This window comes from Coffea arabica, chromosome 10c (assembly GCF_036785885.1).
Source record: "Coffea arabica cultivar ET-39 chromosome 10c, Coffea Arabica ET-39 HiFi, whole genome shotgun sequence".
In the NCBI taxonomy this organism is placed as follows: Eukaryota; Viridiplantae; Streptophyta; class Magnoliopsida; order Gentianales; family Rubiaceae; genus Coffea; species Coffea arabica.
The window spans coordinates 43,254,884-43,262,823 of NC_092329.1; the positions used below are offsets into that span (position 1 = coordinate 43,254,884).

Consider the following 7,940-nt stretch of genomic DNA (forward strand, 5'->3'; position numbering starts at 1 on the left):
CAAAGAACCCGCCTTGACCCGTTCGACCCGGACGGTTTAACCATAGAACCGCTAGAACCAGCGGTTATTGATAAACCCGGTGGGTTTTGGTAATTTTTTTGAAGTTACCGTTTTATCCAATTTTTTTATTTAGACCATTCATACTACATGGGCATTATCGTCTTTTTAGCCAAATAAAAGAGAAAATCAGAAAAATTGAAGAATGAAGAGGGAATCGGGCATTTGGCCGTCATTGGGGATTTAGGCATTAGGGATTGTTTTCTTCTTTGTTTCTCTGAGAAGCGAGAACAAATGGAGAACTTTTTAAGCATTTAGGCATTCGGCCATTGTTTTGTCGGCACTGGCAGGTTTGAACAATTTTTCTTTCGGCACTGGCAGGTTTGAACAATTTGTCGGCACTGGCCATTGTTTTGTCGGCACTGGAACTTGGAAGTTCGAAGTTCTTCAAGGAAGCCGCCGCTGCTACTGAAGCTGCCGTTGCCGTTGCCATTGCTACTGAAGCTGCCGCTGCCGTTGCTACTGAAGCTGCCGTGGCCACCGAAGCTCCAGGTACTCAAAGCTACCACTACCGCTGCTACTGAAGCTGCCGTTGCCGTTGCCGTTGCTACTGAAGCTGCCGCTGCCGTTGCTACTGAAGTTGTCGCGGCCACCGAAGCTCCAGGTACTCGAAGCTACCACTACCGCTGCTACTGAAGCTGCCGCTGCCACCGAAGCTGCCGCTTCCAGGAAGCTTTGTTCCTCTCAATCCTCTTGTGGAGTTTGACGGTCTCTCTCCCTATTCTCTTAAGGAGTTAAGTCTCTCCGAATTCTCTGACCGCAGGTAATATTTTGTTTCTTGACTTTCTTCTTTCTTTTTGGATGATTATTTATTTCTTCTTCCTCTGCATCGAACTTCAACATGTGTAGTTACATAAATTTCCAGTGCCATTTAATACCCTTTGCTTCTGAGAATTTAATTTCAACATGGTTAAATTCATTACCTGTATTTAATCACTTGCCTCGAACCTGTCATTGATATATTAGTTCAAAATGTAGATATTGTTGCCAGTGTCTTTTTAAGGTTTCAAATTGTCAAATCAAATTTAGATTCATTCACTGATGAGCTACAAACAACCTTGGAGCAATTCTATGATGCTCTGTAATTGCCAACTATGAAGAATTAAATCAGTAAGGGTAGAGCAAAAACACATTTGGGATAAAATATTCTTCTTGAATATTCACAGCACGAGAATCAGTTGAGGAAGGCTTTATATTTTGCCAGTTCTTGCGGTACAATAGCCGTAACAAAAAATGGAGTTACCCCTGCCCTTCCAACAATTGAAGCTATCCTGCAACTTCTAACCAAGGTCACTGCATGAATAGAATATTATACAATTAGTGATTCTTATCTTGTTTCTTCTACGTAGTTTGACTTGTATAAAGTAATTTGGTTCCACTACTCCAGCTATTATAAGTCCCTCTTTATCTACTTTTCATAAACAATGATCGGCACTTCACCTGTCGTAAAACACGGTCTTATTTTCACGTGAGCAAGTTTCTAGTAGTTTAATTGCATCATTGAACTTAACCTGTAGCTAATTTTTTAAAATAAAAGATATGTTTTATTATTTTTCAGATATTTCATATTTGTAATGGACTCTATTGGAGAAACACCGTCTCAAACACCAAGTACAGAACCAACACCTAGTACATCAAATTCTCAAAATCAACCTCTAACAAGGGGAAAGACGGACCCTGCATGGTCCCATTGTAGAGAAGATTCTGTGTCCAACAAAAAAGTTAAGTGCTTGGTATGTATTCATTGTGGAAAAAGAATTCGAGGAGGTGGTATCAATCGATTCAAGCAGCACCTTGCAGGCGTAAAAGGAGAGACAGCACCTTGTCCGAAGGTTGATGAACAGATCAGATTTGAAATGCTAGAAAACTTGAAAGCTGTGGAAAGTAAGAAAAGAAGCTTGAAAGAATGCTCAAGGGGAAGTGATTTATATGGTCAAGATCTAAGACAACATGAAGAGGAGGTATACATGCAAGATGCAGAAGATATTCAAGAGATTCAACCACCTCCTACTACTGAAGTTTCAAAAGGAAAAAAAGTTCTTCAACAGCACAAAAAAGGAAAAACAATAGGAATTTTTTTTATGCCAAGAGCTACTCCAGGAGGTCAACCATCCATCAAAAGTGTGATGCAAAGCAAAGAAGCTAAAGAGAAGGTTGACATGGCAGTTGCGAAGTGGATGATTGATGCTTCCATCCCCTTCAATGTAGCAAACTCTGCATATTATCAAACAATGTTTGATGCTGCTTGTTCTTTTGGAGCTGGTTACAAAGCGCCTAATTTCTATGACTTGCGTGGCTATTTGTTGACAAAAAATGTTGAGCAAGTTAAGAATTTTGTTAATAGCTTTCGTACAACTTGGAAAGAAATCGGATGTACTATTATGGCTGATGGATGGACTGACCAACAAAGGAGAACTCTCATCAACTTTCTAGCTTATTGCCCTAGAGGAACTGTTTTTTTAAAATCAGTTGATGCCTCGGATGCTTCTAAGACTGCAGAGATGTTGTACAAGCTGTTTAGAGAAGTGGTTTTATTTGTTGGGGTGCAAAATGTGGTACACTTCGTCACTGACAATGCTGCCAATTATGTTGCTGCTGGAAGATTATTAGAAAGGGAATTTCCAACACTTTATTGGTCTCCATGTGCTGCTCATTGTCTAAATTTGATGCTACATGATATGGGCAAGTTAGATGAGGTTAGTAAAGTGGTTGGACATGCTTCAAAAATAACAAAATACATTTATAATCATTGTTATCCATTGCATTTGATGAGAAAACACACTGGTGGAAGAGAAATTATTCGGCCTGCTCCTACACGTTTTGCTACTAATTTCATTGCATTGCAAAGTATTTTAGTGCAAAAAGATGCTTTAAGAGCTATGGTGACTTCAAAAGAATGGACTCTATCAGCATGTGCTAAGGAGAGTAAAGCAAAAAAATTTGTGGATCTTGTGCTAGATTCTATATTTTGGAAAGAATGTGCTATAATAGTTCAATTAACTGAGCCTCTTGTTCGAGTTCTAAGAATTGTTGATAGTGATGAAAGGCCTGCTATGGGATACTTGTATGCTGCCATGCATAGAGCCAGAGAAGAGCTTTTGAGAAGATTCACAAGAAAAAAGAAAGCAGTTGATCCTTACTTAAGAATAATTGATTCAAGATGGGATAGTCAACTTCACAAAAATCTTCATGCTGCCGGTTATTGGCTCAATCCTGCTTATCAATATAATTCTCTTGATTTGGAAAAGCACAGGCATGCAACATCAGGACTTTTGGATGTGATTGAGAGATATTCTTATGCAAATCCTGATTTGATGAGTAATTTGACCGGAGAGATGAGATTATTTCGTAAAGCTGAAGGTGATTTTGGTAGAGTCTCTGCTATACGAGATCGTGATGTCATGCTTCAAGGTACCCAAAAATTAACTTCATTTTTATTGATGATTTGATTTTAATTGTAAAATATTATAATCTGACTTTTTTCCTTTATTTATTGCAATAGATGAATGGTGGACATGTTATGGTAGCACTGCACCTAATTTGCAAAAACTAGCTATATGTGTTCTAAGCCAAACTTGCAGTGCTTCTGGCTATGAAAGAAATTGGAGTTTATTTGAGCATATCCACTCAAAGAAGAGAAATAGATTGGAGCATCAAAGACTAAATGATTTGGTTTATGTACACTACAATTTAAGACTACAACAAAGGTAAACTACATTTTGCAATCAGATTTTTGTTTTAATATGATGACATTTGTTATTTAACTAGTTTTAATGTTTTGTATTATTAGAAATGCAAGGGGTAGAAATTATGATCCTATTGATTTTGAGGACTTCAGCGTCAATGAAACTTGGATTTTGGATGATGAACCTTCACACTTAACTCCAGTTGAATTAGAAAGCTTTAGGAATGAAATAGCTACATTTGCTATCAACCGACAAAGTGGTGAGTTATTCTATTTGAGCCATATGTTTGCTTATTCTTTGTTTTTCGTTTTTGGCTAAATATTATCCAACTATAGTGAATGATTCATTGATTTTTGTACTTATGTAGATGAAACTCTAAATTTGGATGATTTGGACACCTGAGATGAAGATGAGACCAATAATGAAGAGAATGTTGAAAGAAATGATCTTAATGTGGGCTATGATGTAAATGAACTTGGTGGTACTAAATTTGGCAGAAGTTGGGAACCATGGGCATGAATAATAGATGGAGTGAACTACTCAAGTGATAATTGTGGTGTTGTTTATGTTCATGACTTTATGTTTGGTTGTATTGAATTGGTCGTTTATGACTTATGTTTCATGGTTTGATACTTATATTTATGTGTGTGAAATGAATTATGAACTATGAACAGGTTATAACTTGTTGAGATTTAAGAATTTCTGTACTTATATTATAATTTACATGTTTATTTAATTATATTATATATATTTTTTATTATATATTGTGACCCAACGGTTCAACCAGTGACCCACCGGTTGAACCACTGACCCGTCAACCCGGTCCTCTTGCCGGGTTGATGTCCGAGTTGGTTTTAATAACTATGGTGGCAAGTCCATTATTTCTTCTTTTCTTGCAGGAACGTTGCGTTTACAAACGAAAACAACCACTCTCCTTTTCGCACCTAAATCGATGTCAGAAAAATCTCCCCAGTAAGCAAAGACGGAGTGATAATGTTATTGGCAAAGCTTGATCATAAGAAACAACATCAGCTATCGCTTCAGCTACAGAGATCAAATCTCCCTCTTGGTACAAAAGTTTGAACTACTCCCAGGTAAAAACTCAATTTATTGTTTAAATCTCCCCAGTGAAGTCCCATTTTAAATTCCTGTTCGGATCAGTCTCGTTTTAAATTTCTTGTTCGGGTCAGTCCCATTTTAAATTCTTGTTCGGGTCAATCCCATTTTAAATTCCTGTTCGGGTCAGTCCCGTTTTAAAATTCCTGTTCGGGTCAGTCCCATTTTAAATTCCTGTTCGGGTCAGTCCCATTTTAAATTTCTTGTTCGGGTCAATCCTGTTTTAAATTCCTTGTTCGGGTCAGTCCCGTTTTAAATTCCTTTTCGGGTCAGTCCCGTTTTAAAATTCCTGTTCGAGACAATCCCGTTTTAAATTCCTTGTTCGGGTCAGTCCCGTTTTAAATTCCTTTTCGGGTCAGTCCCGTTTTAAAATTCCTGTTCGAGACAATCCCGTTTTAAATTCCTTGTTCAGGTCAGTCCCGTTTTAAATTCCTCTTCGGGTCAATCCCGTTTTAAAATTTCTGTTCGGGTCAGTCCCGTTTTAAATTCCTGTTCGGGTCAGTCCCCTTTTAAATTTCTTGTTCGGATCAGTCCCGTTTTAAATTTCCTGTTCGGGTCAGTCCCGTTTTAAATTCCTTGTTCGGGTCAGTCCCGTTTTAAAATTCCTGTTCGGGTCAGTCCCGTTTTAAATTCCTGTTCGGGTCAGTCCCGATTTAAATTTCATGTTGAGGTCAGTCCTCGCTTCAATAACGACAGTCACTCGAGTAGCTGTAGCCGAATAACACAGGTAAGTATTTGGTGTCTATTTCTTTGTCTCAAGTTTTTTCAAAACTCAGACAAAGAGGGGCAAACTGTAGATACCAAATTTTTTAAATATTTTTTATCCTAATTTTATTTTTATTTTTTAGTAATAATTGTTATCTATTATTTTAATTCCATAATTTTAGTTCTTAAACTTTTAACATTTGTAGAGCATTTCAGTATTTTTAGATTATCATTATCTATTATCTATTTTTTTAGTTTTTTTTAGTTTTGCATTCATTTTTACCCTTTTAGGTGTTTATTTTTATTGTAAGACTTTTTAGCATAAAATTTGTCAAAAAGAGAAAATTATTCATGAAAATAAGTTTTATTTCTTTTTATTGTTTATTAATCGGAAAAAAAGGGGAAAATCATTAATCAAGCACAAGAAAAATTTTAGTTTTTGTTTTATCTTTCGTTACTAGTTTTGTACATTTTATCTAAGTTTAAATTATCATTTTGTATTGCTATTTAATTAACTTAAAAAAAAAAGGAAAAGTGAGCCGCACATGCAGCGGCATGAAGATCATTTTGAGGGGAGATATTGTGAGAACCCTGAAAATGGATATATAAGCTAGTGCATATTTCAATTGCATTTCTTTTATTCCTTAATAATTTCTAGCATTACTGTTGCTTGTTCGCAATTAAGTACGTAAAAATAGGTTTATGTGAAAAATAATATATTTTTCCTACCTTATGAAATTTCTTGGTTTTGTTAGACTAAATTAATATCTTTAGGGTTAGATTAATTTTTCACCTTAACATAAAATGTTAGAATACTTAAATTCCTTTATGCTAAATTAATGATACTTGAGTCGATAGCCTTACTATCTTAAAATAAATTATTTAAATTCCAATGATTAATTCCAATTAGTTGCTAATGTTAAATGTTAATAAGAATTTCCGCATTAAGATAAAAACCAATGAATTTTAGATAAACATGATACTAATATACTCAACATACTTCAGGCGTGAAAATTTCGATAAATATATTCTTATCTTACTTTGTTTTCACAATAAGTGCGTAAAAATAATTTTTATGTGCAAATTGACACCCTTGGATTAAATTACTATTTCACTTGAGTTTATATTACTAAATCGATAAATTTCGAATTAGACTAACTCTAATTCTTGAGAAATAATAATTGGAAATTCTAATAGCTAATTTAATCGCTAAATAATGTAGGAATTACTAGGAACCTTAATATTAAAGTTTAATCGATAAATATTCGATAAAAATGGTTTAGGTATATTATGGTATTATTAGGTGTTCAAATCACGCTTGGGGATAATTTTTGGAATTAAGTTGGAATTGAGAAATTAAGTTGAGGTTAGGGAGTAAAGTGAAAAGACTAAAATGCCCTTACATTTCCATGCAAACCAAACAAATCCTCTGACCGCAAATTCCAATCACCGCAACTATCGGCCAATCACATTTTATCCAATTCGATACGCAACCGATTCGCACACACGCAACCTCTGCTCCTAATACCGCGGCACCTTATACCATTCGCTCTATTTCACATCTCAAACCACAAATTCACTTCCTCTGCACGAACTCACCGAAAACCATTTCCTTTCCTTCTTAATACCGAGATACCGCCTCTTCACTATCTCATTTCCTCTGCACAATTTCACCGCAGCCATCACACTCCCTCTCCACAATCATCACCTCATCTCTTCCACTGCCTTAGACCGAGAGTATACGAGAGAGAGAGTTACCTGGTGAGCTGCATCCGAGAGCATGGGAGGAGGGAACGTGAGCTGCAGAAATTTTCTGGTTCTGCCGTAAGTTGGAGTGAAACTAGGGAGAAATTTTCAGTGAAGCTTCACCATTCTGAACCTCCATCTCCACCAACTCCAACCAACCGAACTCAAATCCACCAGCTGCAACCAATTCTCAGCCGCAAATCAGGAACCAGGACAACCGACCTGCACTTGAAGCCGAGAGCAAGGAAAGAAAATTCTGGAATTTTCGTGTGTGAGCCTAGCTTATATCTGAGGTAATTTCTGGACTAATTAGGTTGATTACTAGTATAGGAAGCTATATCAGAGCTTGCATGTATGGATTGCTCAGTCGGTTGTTGAAATCAAACCTTTAGAAAATTTCTGTTTTGATGAAATGTTGCTGCCGAGAAACTGAAGTGACAATGCAGCTCCATTTTTGTTTTTTCGTGGCAATCTGAACACCTAAGTGTCATTAGCTGAGTGAAAACTTGAAGATTAAGACCATGCATGCTGATTTGTGCATTCGGATGATGTTGATAAAGCAGACAAAAATTCTGTTTTGGCTAGAGGTTTCTGCCGAGGAGCTAGCTTGAAATTGTAGTTTTATTTCTG

The 7,940-nt window shown here is 36.4% G+C and overlaps 1 long non-coding RNA gene across 1 annotated transcript; it reads left to right on the plus strand.

The window, feature by feature from the left end:
• Positions 1-700: 700 nt before the first annotated feature.
• On the plus strand, positions 701-4,442 carry LOC140015619 (uncharacterized). Its single transcript, XR_011822257.1, has 2 exons — positions 701-820; positions 4,111-4,442. It is a non-coding gene; the product is annotated as an uncharacterized lncRNA (long non-coding RNA).
• The last annotated feature ends 3,498 nt before the right edge of the window (positions 4,443-7,940 follow it).